Consider the following 18807-nt stretch of genomic DNA (forward strand, 5'->3'; position numbering starts at 1 on the left):
CAATGCATAAACACAAGAGCAAATGAATGGCAACTTGATGAAACCACTTCTGCAAATCAACATACCTGATGCAATTAATGTTTTTATTCTTAAAAGTTTAGCAACAGAATTTTACCAGTGTTAGGTTTCAATATGACCGCCAAATTAACAGTATTTTACTGTGTATAAGCTGAAGCTTTCACGACGATTGAGTATAATGAATTCTTCTCGGGCTACCAGCTGTGTAAGGTGAGGAAGAAGACGGTTCTCGAAACTTTGGTATTTTCTTCAATAAACCACCTTACACGGCTGGTAGCCCGAGAACAATTCATTATAGTATTTTGCTATCATTATTACAAATACAAGAAGTGGCCCTCGTCTCTGGAAGTTTTCTAAGATATTATTATGTCCCACGAAACTGGACAGATATAATTTAAAAACTTTTTCGATATTGGACGAGGATTTGCCACAGAACTCCCGTTACAATTATTCCGAACTCAACACAGTTTTCTCTGTAAATGGCGCATGTTCAACTATTTGGTTTCTATGGCGAGAACAATAAATAACTGCAGTGCTGGAATGTAAACTCTCCGTGTATTTATTACACGAGTCGAAAAACGTTACATTTTTTAACACGAATAAAAATGCTCCTATGTTAAGCGCGTCCTTTGTCACCACACCATAGGTGGTTGAGAATGAAGAATATGGCCTTCACATGTGGAATGTGGCGGTGAATTTACTGCATTAAACAGTGGCGGACAGCCGACAAGGAGTGGTCCACAGTTTTGGATTTGAGCTAGGGCTAACAACTCTTAGTCGTATAACGTTATGTTACGAGCATTTAACATGAAAATTACATTGGACGTTGTACGAATTTAAAATGGCCTAAGCGACATTTGAATGTAATTCAAATTGATACTTGGAATGTAAGGTAGATATTTATGTGGATAGACGTTTGCGAGTCACTGGTTAATTTGCTATTAAAACACATTTAGTTCAGTTATTCTGTAGTAGGAGTCCATGTCGCCTAGCAAAAATGAATTTTGATAGAGCAGCCGAAGGTACTGAAGATGAGGTAAAAGTCAGCTGTAATGTAGAATTTAAATGCACGTTTGATACATTTCATACCTACTACATGAACATCATCGAAGAATTCTACGCCAAAATCGGAGGTGAAGACATTTTCAAATAAATAATTGATAATGAGAGGTAATTAACTATGACACGTACACATTATACTGTTTATTGAAAAATGCACATCCTCATTCAATTTATCTTAAGAAGAATTACTTTTCTATTGTGATATATTCAAGAATATTTTGGAATCTAGCTGATGATATGACATACAATCAAACTGACTGTAAGTCACTTGATGGAAGAGAACAGACAATTAGACTCATGCCGATCTTATACAGAGTATGATTTATATTGTTGCAAAACTTATGGAAAGATTTTCTATAAAAACATACAAGATACGGAATCTAATGTCATGTAATTAAGCGACGTTCAAGTTAAATTAGAGCCCTAGGTTAAAATTGTCTATGTATTTTTATCTTTTAAAATTAAAAAAAAAAATGAAGGCACGAGAACAAGAAAATTGAATCTACGACAAATTTAGAAAATCACGACTTCATGTGGGATAAGCAGAAGTTTTATGAAATACGCTGTAGATTAGTAGAGAGAAGTTTGTGCACACTCACAATTGTTTGAACGAGGTGGACATATCAGTTTAAACGTCGATCTAGACAAAATTTGGGGGCGATATACAAAATTCAAGATCACGATGATGGGAATAAACCATAACAAAAAAATATCCAGGATTTCTATAAAGGCAAACGCGGATACGACGATAAATGATATTGTTGACAGACTTACGGAATAAAAGTGTTTAGACGGACAGAAATTTCACTTTAGAAAACTGAAAAATTGGGCGGCTGATGAAGTAGGATCCTGAAATACACTCTGCCGAACCCTTATTCCAAGAACCAAGTTTTAATAAAGCTGTAATTAACTGAGAGATTTAAATTTAACAAAGCGTTTTATTCTGTTGATTGGTGTAGGTACTGACGCTGTGTGTCGCTACTCTGCATGGCATGAGTTTTGTGGTAGGCGTTCTCTGTTCTAAATTATGTAAGCTTGGAAAATGATTTCGTTCTGTAGCAAAACTTTTTTCCACTCTGATTCGGTTTTAATTCAGCCAAATTGTGCGGTACGTCTCAGTAGTTATTATTCTGATGCGTCTTTGTATTATACTATCTAGATATCAGTATCATAAGAAACGAATAGGCAGACATAACACGTCACACAGATAATTCTTACTTATATAGGCCTATTGAGTTTCGCTCGACAGCAATTATTCAAATTGCTGTGACTGACATGTACCATTGCGCCTTTGTTCAAGATTTCGTGGCGTATCGTGTTACTTTTTTTTGCGTGGGTGGTTGTTAGGCCCCTGTCCAGACCTCAAGGTGGAAGACTGCCCCTTTTCACCTGTTCATTACTGCCCCATAGCTATCTTCCCTATCTGCAGGTCGTCTTTTCCACCCACATTTCCACAATTAGCGATGCTAAGGTGGCAAGGGACACATCACGGCGAGAGATGAAAAACGCAAAAGCGTACACAATTTTGATAGCAGATGCTAAAGGTTACAGGAAAATTTGGAAACGTAAACGCAGATGGGATTATAATATCAAAATGATTCTTAAAGAATCAGAGTGTGAGATTGTCAACGAATTCAGGAAAGTATCCGGTAGCGAGCTCTAGTCAATGCGGCAAACAAATGTCTGGTTGCATATCAGGGAGAAATTTATGAACATCTGAAAAACAGATGCTGTGTGAGTCAGTTATCCTCAATAATAATCGAAGGCGTAAGTTACTGCAAATGAATCCTGGCTTCCTTTTCTCTATCGTCCATTTCTGATTTCTTCAGGGAGTAGCTATTGGCTTTCTCTAGTTTAAAAATATTAAAATATCACTATAGAAGCGTCAATACGTGTTTCTGTGCAGTAAGTATGGACCGCCCTGGTCTCGCCTTCTATTGTATTAATTTCTACGAACTTATTATATTTTTTAACCTTCGTTAAGAACAACTTAAACTGAATCACTTGGAATTCTGCCACTGATTTAAATAACGTCTGTCTGCTGGTTGTCGAAACACATCGTCCTGTTTTATATTGGAACTAGCATTAATCTATTCTATGCTGCAAAAATATTAATATTAATTTATTTTCGTTAATCCATTTTTGCGTGCAGTTTTCGTTATTAAAAAGACTTCGTGTTCAGGTTTCATTTTACTAATATGTTAAGTAACACCCATAAATGACTACTTGAATACAGCTCGTCTAAATGATATTTTCGAATTCAGTTCGTACAGCAAAAAAAGATAACATTTATCCAGTACAAAGAAAGCTTGTTAGTATTGTTTAAGTAAACAATCCCTGTTCACACTCAGAATCATACAAGTCCCACAAACACAAAATGCAAATGTAATGACTGTTAAAGTATTTGGTACAAACAATTCCTACGGGGCATTACAACGTTGTGATATCTAGTTTTGTTTAGCATTATAGGCGTGAAATAAACCTCTTCGAATAAGTAAGGTCGCATTTGCTACGAAGAATTAACATTCAGTTTTGTTGACCTCACCATATACTGACACAATGACGAATATCGGTGATGTCGAATTCTTTGTTTCATGCACAGATTTAAAAACAAAAGACGTATTTCTATTTTCGTAACAAACCCGGCTACAATCGACAGCCACGGGAAAGAAAGCACATAATAATGCATTGAAAATGTTATATTTGATGTCCATGTTTTTGGTGGAGTGTCCAAATTAACCGGCACAACCTCAGCTGTATCAAAATTACAGAAAGTAAGAAGTGGCCAAACTTAGTCGTTTCTGTTGGTCCACCTACCTTTCGTTTCTCCTACAGTTCAGTACTTTCAATACCATTCTCAATAATGCCGTCTTCTGGGTTGTTGCGCCGTGTAGTCTGGTCGATGTTTACCAACGTTTGAGAGGTCATACTGCCGTCCGTCATCGGAGGCAGTATGACCTCTGAAACATTGGTGGACATCTAACAGACTACACGGCGCAATAACCCAGAAGACAGAAATATTCAGACTAACCTCTGTGAAAACCTGAAATCTTACGATACCATTCTCCTTTCTCATACCCACTAACGCAAGTGTAACAGAATTTTGAAGATATTGCTGTCAACAGAATAATGCTGAAAGAATAACGAACAAATGAAGACTTCTGAGCGTCAAACATCACAGGTAGGCTCATTATAATTGTTGTTGTTTGTTTCAGTTTCATAAATAAACCCACCAATTTAATTTTTAATCTGCAATAATCAACGTCCCGCATTTCAAGAGATTCGTTATTCTCGGCACTACAGAAACATCGAAACTGCTTTTTTCAAAGTCTCGTTACTCCAAACCCTCGATCATGTTACGGATTATCTGGTTAGGTTATTTTTCTGGGTAGTAACGCGATGTGGATTCGTAAACACTGTAGCCCTGAATATGGAGACAGCATGTTTCTCCGAAACATAGAAGTCCACACGATGTTACTACCAACATAAATAACTAAATTTTAGATTTCTTGAAGTCTGTAAACAGCTGGTGCACCGAAGATGGCTGCCTTCTGGGTTATTGCGCTGTATAGTCTGGTAGAAGTTTTACCAGCGTTTCGGAGGTCATTGCTACCTCCATCGTCACGTCACTACAGCTCAGAAGACAGCCATCTTCGGACTCACTGCCGTGAGAACCTCAAATCCTACTTAACCGGTGCACTGCCACATTGAACGCCCTCGAGTTCTTGTTGATCTCTTACGTCGAAACCCACACTTCTGTTTCCAGATTGAATGAAATATATTGGATAAAGTGTTTATGTAGCCTAGTTTATGAAAATTATATCCATAAGTTTTATCGAATTTCTTATAAATAAGGAAAATAACAAACTCAGTCCTCTGCATCAAAACAGAAGAACATCGTCATCTTCACCGCCGTGAAATCTGACAAGTATTTACTATTTATGCAATGTGGAAAAATTCTGCACTACATAGTTTCTTCCAACTCAAAAAATATTTCATTTTTCGTATAAACTCTCATTCCCAATTGCCGACTTGCAAATGTTTCCTCCCCATCTTTGCATTGAAATCTCCTGACAAAATGCTCTGTGTTATTTTGGGAACTGGTCGAATACATATTATCGTTCCCAGTTAAAGTTGTCCTTTCTTTAATTATGTACAGATACTGAAAAGTAATATTACTCGGCTGACACTTAGTATTATGAGAATCATCATGTAACTATCAAACTCTGCTCTTTTAACAGCTTGTAAAATTCCTTTATATGTGGAAAAGCCTGTCCTGTGTATTAAGAATTACTTAGAAAAATACTTATTCCTCTGTAGGTTCAGTGTAATCTCCTGTATTCCAACCAAATACAACATTTTTATCTCTCTCTAGATACTACTTTCAATAAAACTGGCCTATACAGGTTACTCACATTACAAATTCCGTATTTGATGAATACTTTCTGATGTTCAGATCGTTCCAAAGAATCCGTCCATGTCCAAGGCCAACAGCAATGCGCCTATGACAGGCAAAAACAAATTAATATACACATAAAAAATAAAATTAAACTATATACATATAATAAATTTTAACAAGTCCCTTATCGAGTGTCCTAAAAGGAGACTTTTTTCTGAAAATCTCCAAACATTTGCGTTTAATATTTGCAGCATTGAAGCGCCTTGCTGATAGAGTAGGCCTTAGTCCAATGTTCACACTGAAGATAGAAGATTCTCTTAATTTCCTTGTAGGAACGCGAATATACAGTGCCCATGGCGGAAGGTCAAAGCGCATTGCCCTTAAAAACATTTATATAAATTAAAGCATCGATAAATTGTCATCTGGAATAAAGTGTTCTAAAATTTAAAATTCACACCGTAATTACGAAATACATACAAATAAAAAGGGATAATAACGCAAACTGGTTAATTATTTTGTATATTTTAGATTTCATTGGAGTAAGTCGATGGAAGATTATTCCATACAAGAGAGGCATTCTCTGGGTAGATCTAATTAAAATATTATAAAAAAATTAATCTGTACATAGAAGATAAATTATATGCAATATAACGAATAAACCCAATGTCCTTAGTGCCCGACAGTAAACATGAAGACGACAATCGAATTTACTGTCTAATATAACGCCAAGATCTTACACATAATCAGAGCACTGACACAGTAACTAAAATGTTTACTGACGGTACGGATTACGTGTGACGACAATTTTAGTTTTCTGAGTATAAAGTTCCATGTGATTTAATCGTCCGAATATTTCCTTGGAAGACGTAATTGAGGAGGCGGGCCCATTGCATGGCCTCCTAGATGTCCTGATTTAGACAGTATGACTCATTCCTCTGGTAGAATCAGGAGTAATCCAAGAAGGCCAATTCTGAATAAGACTCGAAGAAACACAGTCTGTGCTGAGGAAGGAATCCCCATAATATGCTAGTGTCTACGGTTACCAGACATTCGAATATGGAATGGATATTTCGGATTAAAGTTTATTAATATGAAAAACCAATCAGAGATTCTGCCTCATGTGATGAAACTACACTATTGTAAATTGTAATGGTCTTCAAAATACAATTAAAAATATGGTCAATATTTCTAGAATTTATAAGCTCCACTGCGTGGTAAATGCCAGTATAGGCCTAATATTGTGAATTTGAATGGTGATTATGTAGGATTTGATTTTTTCACGGTGGTGAATCCGAATATGGCTGACTTCTAGGTTATTGCACTGTGTAATCTGGTTTATATTCATAATTGTGCCAGTTTTACTAGTTACCGAGACAAATTTACAATAAAATAACAATATAATATCGTCTGCCACCAACTGAGACGTGGCTTCAACATCAACTTCAAACACAGAAATAATTCCAAATTGACTACACAACAGCATCAATGTACTGCAAATGCCACACACACGTGCAAATCTGTTGTACATACAACTTTCCGTATGTACGAATAGGTTTAAAATATTATGTGATAGGTTCATCCTACATGCAAATACCATGGCATCCATCTTGATTTGATCATAACTTATATATAGTGACGAGTAAAATTATAAAGCTCCGTATTATTTAAATTCCTCCATATTTCTGTTCGTTGGGTCCATTAGGTCCATTTTGATACATTTTAGCCTATTATAACGTGATTTAGTGTCTTAGTGATGGAATTTGTTTGTTTTGTTTTCTCTCCCTTATTCTGTGTTAATTTTCTTGTTACTCACGTTTTAAACGTTTCAGAAAGTTAAATGTAAAAAAAATTAAGGAAACTCCAGAGCTGTAAAATGCCGGTACGGTGAGCAATAGGCCTAATATAGGAAATCCCCACGTAAAAACAATGAATTTTATCCCAAAATCTACAACGAATTTGATAGAGAAACTTATAATCTGATCCGTTCCTTCCACAAAGGCATTTGATTCAACTTCACTTTATTTTATTTGGTCACTGCAACTGACGAAAGAGAAGAGAATGTTAGTTAGGAAAACGACTAAAACAGACTGATTAATCAGCATTACTTAGGCGCGCTGGCGACCTCAAATTTCTGTAAATTATAATTGGTATTGTCATTATTATCAGAGTTACTGTTGTTATGAGATAAAACTTCTTACTCCCCAAACATTTTAATAACGACTTATATGTACGTATAACAACCTCCTCCTCCTCCGCACGCAGAGCATTTCTTTGCTTTGCAGATCCTCTACTTATCTTTCTCAGTTCATAAGAATTCTTGTTAACCACAAAGACTCATTTCTCCCATTACTTATTCAAAAACGTGTGTATTGTAAGTTTACGACAAAGTACTGTAATCGGGGTGAATGTGTGTGTTCCAAGTCCGTCAGACGCAGAGAGCAAGGGAATCTGAGGGGTGAGTGGTGCAGCACATAAGGAAACAAAAATTGTCCACAGAACAAAGGATATTCGTTCATTTTCCTTCTACCCACACGCTAGTGTGCCCCCTGGTATTGTACACAGATTGTCTCACGAAACACCTGCCAAACTTTGTGTGGTTACTCATTGAAATGTTCTGAGTAAAAATTGTCGTGTCAATAGATTTTAAATGTCAACCGTTACGTAATTATCCGATAAGTCTATTATTTCCAATATCCAGTTCTTGTTCCTCCCACCACCTGTGAGTGTGGCGTGGTCTTATATGTGACCAACTAACTGGGCTATTCGTTCTTGAGGGATGTTTAACAGCAAAATCTACCTGCATTTCCTGCAGAGAGTTACTACTTATCGTCTCTAGGCCAAACATATGGCTGTAATACGAACTCATTTCGAGGTACAAGTATCACAGTACTTCAATCGATGCTATGGAAATCTTTGGATTAGTCGTGGTGGTCGATGTCTAGCCACCCCGTTCGCCAGAAATAGCAGACATTGCGCATCATAGATGGTTCTGCTCTCACGAAAACTAGCTGTTGGCTTTTGCGTGGTCAGTGTAGGCGATTTCGAACAGAAGTGGTTTATTAACACATTGAGAGAAGGCAAGGCAGTTTTTACTCAACCGCTCGCCACTACCAAACACTCTAAAAGAAATGTTAGTCAGCTCTGGTGTGAAAAAGTGAACGTCTGTTATATACAATTCAAGAGAACGTTTCTTACACAAATGCTTGTAGAATGCTCAAGGCCACATTTTCACCACCACAGTTGCTTCGCCAAATGCCAATCTGTGGACAACACGTTCTGTCACAATGAACGCTCAACATGAGAAGACTACTTTTTATGTGTAGCTGTTTCATATTTTAGACTGTTATAATGTCATTTAAATTGGAAGTTTATCTGAGTTTCCTCCATTTCCGTCCTTAAAAATTATGTAATGGTTGATATTTTGACTATGTTGATGTAACTTTTTTCACTGCAGTAATCCAGTGAACAACCATCCGAAGTCTGCCAGATTTTTCGTGTGTCACTCTGTATGTTCATGTCTCATCCCCAGACTGGTAATTAATGGATCTTCTGAAAATATAACGAAGTTAAAATATTTGAGAAAGACAGTAGGTATTCAACATAATATTCACAAAGAAATTAACAGTAGATCAAGTTCGAAAAATGCGTCTTACCACGTAGTCCAATTTATCTTTTGTCTTCCGGTTTCTTTTATTTGAAGAAAAGATTTACAAAATAAAATTTACCTGTTATTTTGTATGTGTCTGAAGCTTGGTCTCTCCTATTAAGTAAAAAAACAGATTATAATGTTTTATAACAGAGTGTTGAGCGGAATATATTAAAGTACGAGGAAGGATGTTACAGAATATTCAATACAGTTTCATAATGATAAGCTTCATATGTACTTTTTATCATACATTATTGAGGGTAACAAAATACAGGGGCCTGAGAAGGGTGGGCTGTGTAGCAGCCTGTGTATAGAATCAAAAATGCATACAAAATTTTAGTCGGAATACCTTCATGGTAGAGACCATTTACAAGACCTAGACATAGATTGGAGGACATTATGAAGATGGTCTTTAAAGAAACCTTCGGTATTCCAAAAAAAATCAACCACAATTACCTTACACCATTCTTCCTACCTCGTACGGCCATACGCAAATTTTAAGAGCCTGGCGGTTTTAAGGACAACTCGAGGACGATGTTCCCGTATTGGAAGGGAGGAGGCTTCGTAGATAAGATGACCTGTTAAATCTAGCAGACCTTGGTAGCGAGGTTCTCCGACAGTTCTGTGATCCCCTCGAGTGGAGACTGTGTGGGTGAGCAGGCTTAATCGTGCTGTATCAGAGTGGTTGGGTGCCTACCACCGGCACTTCAGGAATAAGTGGGATTATATTTGCCGCCCGTGGGGCAGCCTGCATCTGGGCCCGTCTTCCTCTGTCGGATGAATTAGGGGTAGGCTTCTGCTTTGGGTGAGCCAAGACGCAATGGCCACGTTGGACAATTTGGTTGCAGCCAGGGCCAAAGTTCTTCTGTTTGGGAAGCGGCTTAGCTGAAGCCGAATCTTGCACTGACAGGCGCGTTGAGACGCCTTCAGTTCGGCCATCCTCACCCTGTAGTTACGATGGCTTCGTTTGCATTACAGAGGCACCTTTTAAAATTTGTAGCTCTCAGCCTTTACTAGCGATCGGTGAGACCACGTACCTTAGTAACATCGGGGCCTCGTGCCACCGACACACTGAAGTGCGGTGTCAGGGGTCGGTCCTTCCTTCGCGGGGGCCTAATCCCATCGCTTTGATCGGAGTTGCATGACTGCCTGCACATGGATATGCAAGGTCTCCAACTCCTCTCGAATCTCAGCTTCGGGCAAGTGGTTTTCTACAAAAGGCGTACGCATCGATCCTCGGGGAGGGAGGAACTGTGAAAACTTACACCCTCACCCACATCGAGCGATCGTAGAGCATCGATAGTGGCCTTAGAAGCCGCCGGCAGCTTCAGACACTAGCATCAGGATCTCTCATTTTATCTGGGCTACAAATTTGAATGGTCTTTCCGGGAGCCACTAGAGAGATGCGCTTTGAGGCTGATTCCATCGAAGCAGCGGTTCCCGGTGCAGTCCGGGAACGCGTGGCTGTAGGGTTGATCGTCCCACTTCGTGTCTCTGTCGCGGCGGGGTGAGCGTCCATGTGTCCAACAGCAGTGGTGTACATTTTGACGCGGGACGCCTCCTCTTTCTTCCCTCCTTTATCCTCTAGAGAGGCATAACCTTCGGTGGGGAACAGTGACGAGGAGTCCACTTCAGCAGTCGCTCAATTGACTGGTTGTCCAGCGACTACCCCAGCGTACGCTGCAAAATCTCAGCTGAGCTGAGTTGCCGGCCACTAGACGAGGTTTGTTCGGCCGAAGAGGAGGTGGGTTTACGCACCGGGCCTTGGTCGCCGTTTCCCTGCTTCCGTGCAGGTAGAGGCGCGGACACAGCTCCGGTCAGCGGCCCGGGTACCGGGCGGTAGTTTACAGCGAAACGCCCTATTCGGAAGATTCCAACTCGTTGGCTCTGAGTTATTCCATGGCACGGTTGTATTCTTGGGCCTCTGATGACGCCATCAGAAGACAGATACGATAGGAGAGACTCTCCCTGAAGAGACAGCGAAATCGGCACAAGTGGTCTAATTATTTTGCTACCTTATTGAAGTTTACAGTGCTTTTCCTCAGATGTCAGCCAAATGCCAGAGTATAATTCAAAGGGGGCACGGCACGTCCTCTCCAACTACGCGGGCCTTCAACTAAAGTTATTCCCCTCCCCAAGTCGCAGAGACAATGCTCCAAAACGATCCTTACTACTTCTGGGTTCAAATACCACAGAGCCATCCAACCAAATTTCTTCTCACCAAGGGCAAGTTGCCTGAAGGGGAAATCTCGCACCAGTAGTAAAAACCCGTAGTTCGAATAGTCGAATCTTTCCGCCACGACAAAATTCCCGTTAGCGTAATCACACACCCCTTAATTTTAATACGCTATTTTCCATCTCCAGTAATGCGTTTCGTACGCAGGAATGGTGTAACCTAGCAAGAGACGATGTCTTGCGCTTGCGCAGGACTTCGTCCTTAGTGTGTTGATTTGTTGGATCTAGGTTGTCCAGTGATTGATATTAGCTCATTCTAAAGGGCCCCTTCAGCACACCTGAAGACGAGGACAGAACCAGTCCTCGAAACGTTCTGTAAATTTGTAATCAAACTTTGGACAAAGTCCAAAAGCCTAGTAATTCAGATTTTAATTCACCATCCTGAAAACGTTTCAGAATAAACATTATAATTGATTTTGTTTATATCAATTAAACTATTTGGAACAATTAAATGTATTCAAATGACATCTGCAGTAATGCCTATATAGACGAACATTTATACATTTCCTATTCAGAATTGTATGAAACAAGGAGATGCTTTGTCATCATTGCTTTTAAACATTTTATCAGGAAATCTATAAAAACGAAGAGATTGGAAATAAATTAGATACATCAAATTCTTGCTCATGCCAATGATAGTAATTTATTGGGTGAAAATATAAATTTGAGGAGGAAATAAAACTAACGTAACGTGTCAAAAATTGAATTTATAATAAAGTTTAGAGCAGACTACATTTGGGGAATCCTTGCTACCATGCGGTTCAGACTCTTTCGCCTTCCAACCTGTTATTAAAGCCGTAGAAATTGAAATACATAAAACCATGCTTTTACCTGCTGTGCTGTATTTGTTTGAAATTTGTTATTTCCCACTAAAGGAAGATCAGAAATGTAAGCTTTTCAGAACAAGGTGGTGCTTAGGAGTATATTTGGACCTCCGAGGGATGCAGTGCCAGAGATGAAGAAAATGGTGTAATGAGGAGCTACATAATTTTTAATCTTCACCAAATATTATTAGGATAATGAAAAGTAGGCGGATGAGACGGGCGTGGTAAGTAGCGTATGAGAAGATGAAAAAAAGGCACAAAATTTTAGTTAGACTCTCCGGGAGTAATAGATCATTCAGAGTACATAAGCGTAGATGGGAGGATAGTATTAAAATTGCCACTAGTAAAAAAGAATGGAAGCTTTTGATTGGATTTATATTGTTCAGTATAAGCGATAGCGTAGTTTTATGAACAGACTTATGAACGTTCCATTGCGTGACCATTGATGGTTTTGAGCAGTGATACGTGTAACATGACTTCTCCACTGAGAGACGTAGGATCTGTGATCCAAAACTTGTGGCCAGAATATGCGGAATGCAATGGAATTTACTGAAGAATGGCGGTTCATTTTGGCGATGACTTTACGAAAACTGTAAATTAAAATTTAACAACCTAAAGTTCTCTGTTACATGGAAGTATAAATAATTTTTCTAAATTATCTATGTTAATGAATTTATTGATAATTGTTTTAAAAAAAATTGAAGCACTTATAAATACTTTGTATTGTATCTAAATTCATCGTTGTTTTCGAGAAAATATTTAACTGAACTTTCTAATTGAACTGTAGACTTTGACAATATTGTGCAATTAAAATAATAGGATGAATCAATAGTTACTATACCTGTATTCATTCGAATAACAAAATCTATATACAGGTTATCAAGAGCTGCAAATGAATGATTACAGAAATTACTTATATCTTCCTATGTATAACTTCCACTGCTATTGATTTACACAAGTTAAAACAGACCTGAATCTGTAACGGTGGAAATTTCGAGAGTCTTTTCTGGGCTGTGACGTCATAGAGTCAAAATCTAAGAGACCATAATCACTATTACAATCTGAAAGTTGCCCAAACATAACCTCTAAATTGTGAAGCCATAACCATATTTGTAACTTTTAATCCAGAAAATTAAAGCATCGTGGCAAACTTCTTCCATGGACAAGCTTAATAACATCTAATAGATTTCAGTGTGAATTCAAATATCGCAAGACCGCCATGTTGTTATTCACATTCCACAGAATATAGTGACGTAACAAGTCTTGTGAATTTTTAGATGTGTTTGCTTCAGGACTCTACATTGCCTGACGACATTGTCGGTTTCTCCTTAGAACTTCACAGGCGTCATAAAACAATATCTGCAGCAGCAGAAAAGTAATTTGAACTCAAACCTCTGGTGCTGCAAGCTGGACTCAATCCTGAGCTATTTCAATACATACTAAATCGTCACAAAATGAATCATGCATAAATCGAGATCTCTGGTCCTCTCTGAAACTCGTATGCATTCTATATAACATATGAAGTGGTCACAGCTGTGGAGATGTTGTTCATCTTTTGGACTGTAACACAGTGTGTACTTGTAGGCAGTTACCGACGTTTAGGAGGAACTTTCTGTTACACTTTTTAACTACAAGTCCACACGGCTTCATGCAGAAGATCAACAGCATTGAACTATAATTAGAGCAATTAACACCTAATAATTTGTCAGAAAAGCTCATAATGAACAGAAACTGGTACATAACTAAAGAATACATCTTTCTGAAAGATGCAGCTTTACGCTTATAGCATCAATATACATCAGTTTTCTGTATGTTCCACCTGCTTCAACAGTCAATGACTGTTGATTTTGTATTTGTAATTTTCATATGATTCTCACTGTAAACAGAGATTATTTTTTAAAAAAGTCTTAACAAGTTGATATTTGTTATGGCGGTAAGGTTTTGATTCTTAAATATTATTTACACGAGCTTCGACTTCAAAGATCTTAACTAAATACGAGCAACAAAATTAACACTTTTTTTGTTTCTTTTGAGACAATTGATTAATATCTGCAATAAGCAAACATAGTAAAGAACGCTGTAAGAACTCGACCAATGGGGTGCATCTTTCGACTGTCGCTGCATTTCGATACAGATGAGCCATAAAGTTATTTATCTTATTCGAGCTACAAGTTCAGCTCATCATAACTCCGTTCATTTCATTCATCTGGCAACACAAGGCAACGTAAGAATCGCTTCGCAATATTCTCTATTCCACCTTTAGGTTATCTTTGTTGGATTCATATGTTCTTAGTAGGTAATAATTTGTGTTCTTCGTTCGAGTGAAAATTATCGCTTTCTTTCAGGGATGACTACCGTCTCAATTCACAGTTGATAGAGCGTCGTTCAATACACAAAGAATCAGGTCGGTAAAACTACTCTCTTCCCACCCCTGCAGGCGCCATTTGCCTCCTTGCCGGGTGCGTATTGACGCACTCGTGTGGTGCATGTAGCGGTGTGGGGGGGGGGGGGGAGGATTTTGACGTCAGTGCTGGCATCATTGCTATGACGTCACCGTTTCTCAACCTGCGTCACAGCCCGCACTCTGATTGGCGCAGAGGCCCCAACGTCATCAGCGGACCCGAGGATAACATTTTCAAATGGAATTGATCCACTTGTAACAAAAATTCGTCCTGGATTTTCTTTCCCTTAATGGGTGCTGTCTCACCGTCATTTTGGGGTGTTCCGATGTCAAAACTGACTAGGATAAACGTTTAAAGAAAGGCCTGTGGACACAGGAGTTTTGAAGCATCACACTAGTAACACAGAAACAACTATTGATTAGCCAAATGACTGACAAAGTAATTAATTCAAAGACTAACTCCCTGTTAAAACTCGTACCAAAACCTGAAATTCTTTCACAAGCTGTAGAAGCCCATTCCAGTAAATCACATAAATAATTTATCTAAGTGAAGTGCCAAAAGGTCATAGTGCATTTTCCGGTAGGACAAGGGTCGTTCACCACCACATAGTCAAAAGCGGCAACAGAATGAGTCTATCTAATCATTTCCATACGCTCCCGATGTGTGAAATGCGTTTATTATTCTCTAATTTATGTCTTTATATTCTAGGTAGGTGGCTTCTAAAATGTTTCGATGCCAATTGTTTTCATCAATTTACATACATAACAATTGACACCTTATTTCTCATGTCTGTTAGTGCTAAAGAGGAATATTGAAAAATCTCCAAAACAAAGTCAAGAGACTTGATTATAATGTACGACAAAATACTTCATAATTTCCGTTCTTCGCCGAGTTTCATTTCATGACTCCCGAACGAATTCTTTTTCCATACCACGCAGCTTTCAAGATAAAGGCCGACGTATGTTAAACTGGATTTTATTAGTGCGTCTTCACGACTAGTAGGCTACTGAAGATTTCTGTCTTCTGGGTTATTGTGCTGTGTAGTCTGGTCGATGTTAACCAACGTTTCAGAGGTCATACTGCCTCCGTCATCAGGGCGATTCATCGCCCTGATGACGGAGGCAGTATGACCTCTGAAACGTTGGTAAACATCGACCAGACTACACAGCGCAACAACCCAGAAGACAGAAATCTTCATACTAAGAATCGCCCTGATGACGGAGGCAGTAAGACCTCTGAAACGTTGGTTAACATCGACCAGACTACACAGCGCAACAACCCAGAAGCCAGAAATCTTCAGACTCTGATGACGGAGGCAGTATGACCTCTGAAACGTTGGTTAACATCGACCAGACTACACAGCGCAATAACCCAGAAGACAGAAATCTTCATACTCATCGCCCTGATGATGGAGGCAGTATGACCTCTGAAACGTCGGTTAACATCGACCAGACTACACAGCGCAACAACCCAGAAGACAGAAATCTTCAGACTCACCGCCCTGATGACGGAGGCAGTATGACCTCTGAAACGTTGGTTAACATCGACCAGACTACACAGCGCAATAACCCAGAAGACAGAAATCTTCATACTCATCGCCCTGATGATGGAGGCAGTATGACCTCTGAAACGTCGGTTAACATCGACCAGACTACACAGCGCAACAACCCAGAAGACAGAAATCTTCAGACTCACCGCCCTGATGACGGAGGCAGTATGACCTCTGAAACGTTGGTTAACATCGACCAGACTACACAGCGCAATAACCCAGAAGACAGAAATCTTCATACTCATCGCCCTGATGATGGAGGCAGTATGACCTCTGAAACGTTGGTTAACATCGACCAGACTACACAGCGCAACAACCCAGAAGACAGAAATCTTCAGACTCACCGCCCTGATGACGGAGGCAGTATGACCTCTGAAACGTTGGTTAACATCGACCAGACTACACAGCGCAATAACCCAGAAGACAGAAATCTTCATACTCATCGCCCTGATGATGGAGGCAGTATGACCTCTGAAACGTTGGTTAACATCGACCAGACTACACAGCGCAATAACCCAGAAGACAGAAATCTTCATACTCATCGCCCTGATGATGGAGGCAGTATGACCTCTGAAACGTTGGTTAACATCGACCAGACTACACAGCGCAACAACCCAGAAGACAGAAATCTTCATACTCATCGCCCTGATGATGGAGGCAGTATGACCTCTGAAACGTTGGTAAACATCGACCAGACTACACAGCGCAATAACCCAGAAGACAGAAATCTTCATACTCATCGCCCTGATGATGGAGGCAGTATGACCTCTGAAACGTTGGTAAACATCGACCAGACTACACAGCGCAATAACCCAGAAGACAGAAATCTTCATACTCATCGCCCTGATGACGGAGGCAGTATGACCTCTGAAACGTTTGTAAACATCGACCATACTACACAGCGCAACAACCCAGAAGACAGAAATCTTCATACTCACCGCTGTGAGAACCTCAAGTCTTACATAGTAGGCTACTGTTGAAGTCCACTTATGACATGTTTTGTACATTGCAAAATTTGTTTATGGAACTTTTCTTTATGAATTTAAACATTTACAATGCTGAAAGAACACAAATAACTCGTTTTAACTCTCAAGAGATGGCAGCAGTTTCTTTTATGCTGGCAGAAACAAAACGTGTGTGGAAGCCCTTCGTAGAACGCAAAGCCTTAAAACAAGAATGGAAAGTATACAAAAGCAGAATAAGTATGTTTTTGAAATCGAAATACTTCACGTTACTTTTATGTGCATTCATTGCAGATATAAAATTAATCGCACCACAGATGTCACTCTTCAAAGAGTCAGCAATTTTATTTCATCTATTTTGCTAAATATTTGTCAGGAAGTAAAATTTCAAATAAACGTCACAGACCTTTATGCGACCTGTGTTTATATTAGATGTCAATTAACCCTTTAAGCTGAAGTTCGTCCAAATAATATTTAAATATTCAATCTGTACCCCAAAAGAAACACAAAACTTCACCATTACAAAAATCAGTTGGTTAACGCTGTTTAAGGAAATAATTTCTGTTATTCCGATCATAAAAAAATCAATCGATACAATCTATAGGCAAAATACAAAGTTATTAATTACTGAAGCGAGCGATACATAAAGTTAACACTGGTCTTCGAAGGGTTAATGTACCACGAGCCATTTTTAAGAAAACTGACGATAATATCTGACTTCACATTTCTGTAACATAGAAGTTACGTCGTCCTTGGTGTGGGTCCACGACCACGTTTTGTTTAAATCCGTTGAATAGTTACGTAGTTGACGGAGAGATGAGGTGATTCACCCCGCTATTGACGTATTGCACCGCCCACTGCCGACAACTTTCCAAGTTAGTAAGCGCTGCTACTGGGGCACTAAACACAATCGGATCGGAAATTGATACAGCGTCATGTAACTGAGTTCTCTCACATCTGACAGATTGCTTCTACAATGTTAAATGTTTTAAAGAATCCGTTTTTGCGAAAGTCTGCACAAAGTTCATATAAGAATCCATACTTTCAGCTCATACAATATGGTACGTTAAAAGATTTTTGACGTATGTAGTACCAGCACTGACGTCACTCAACATACGTCAGAACTTGGCAGCAGAATGGTTAGTTTCAGGAGGTACCTTAAACAAATATCGGCCCGGCAACTGGTAATCCCAAGATGTTTTGTGGTTTTCCTCAGTCTCCCCATGCAAACATACTTCCCAATTCATTATAATTTAATTCAACGTTTCACTAAGTAGACAAAAGAGTAACTCAGTATACGATCTTCAACATCTGTTTTAAAAAGACTAAAAATATATCCCAAAGCTGAACACATTTAATAGTAAAGTCCCGCATTATACACGATCCAGAGTTAGTTCCAACCTCCAATTTCACGTCTCTTGACAGCATTTACCTTAAAATTTCCATATCATAACTTCCTTTACACTTTCTTGGTCGATTTCTCGCCAAAATTATATGTAAATTCCGTGTCCCTCATAGTACCACTGACTCAAAAATTCTAGGTCAAATCACAAAGCTACTGAATTGTTAATTTGGGTCTCAGAATTTCCCTGAAGTTTCTAGTTTTAAACACTTTTAATTCGTATATTTAAATCAGAAAATTAGATCACGTTTCATACACAGAAAAAGAAGGAGAAATGTTATGTGTAGGCTATATCGCATACCTTACAT

General features: G+C 38.9%; 1 protein-coding gene across 1 annotated transcript in view; it reads right to left on the bottom strand.

The window, feature by feature from the left end:
* Positions 1-5448: 5448 nt before the first annotated feature.
* LOC110826527 (TNF-receptor-associated factor 6) overlaps positions 5449-18807 on the bottom strand; it is a 68936-nt gene continuing 55577 nt past the window's right edge. Inside the window, exon 9 of the mRNA XM_022057242.2 lies at positions 5449-5582. The gene's annotated coding sequence lies outside the window, so the exon portion shown is untranslated. The remainder of the gene's footprint in view (positions 5583-18807) is intronic.

Source organism: Zootermopsis nevadensis, unplaced genomic scaffold, assembly GCF_977971745.1.
Source record: "Zootermopsis nevadensis isolate Lab colony 2312 unplaced genomic scaffold, Znev_1.0 Znev_ptg000028l, whole genome shotgun sequence".
NCBI classification, from domain to species: Eukaryota; Metazoa; Arthropoda; class Insecta; order Blattodea; family Termopsidae; genus Zootermopsis; species Zootermopsis nevadensis.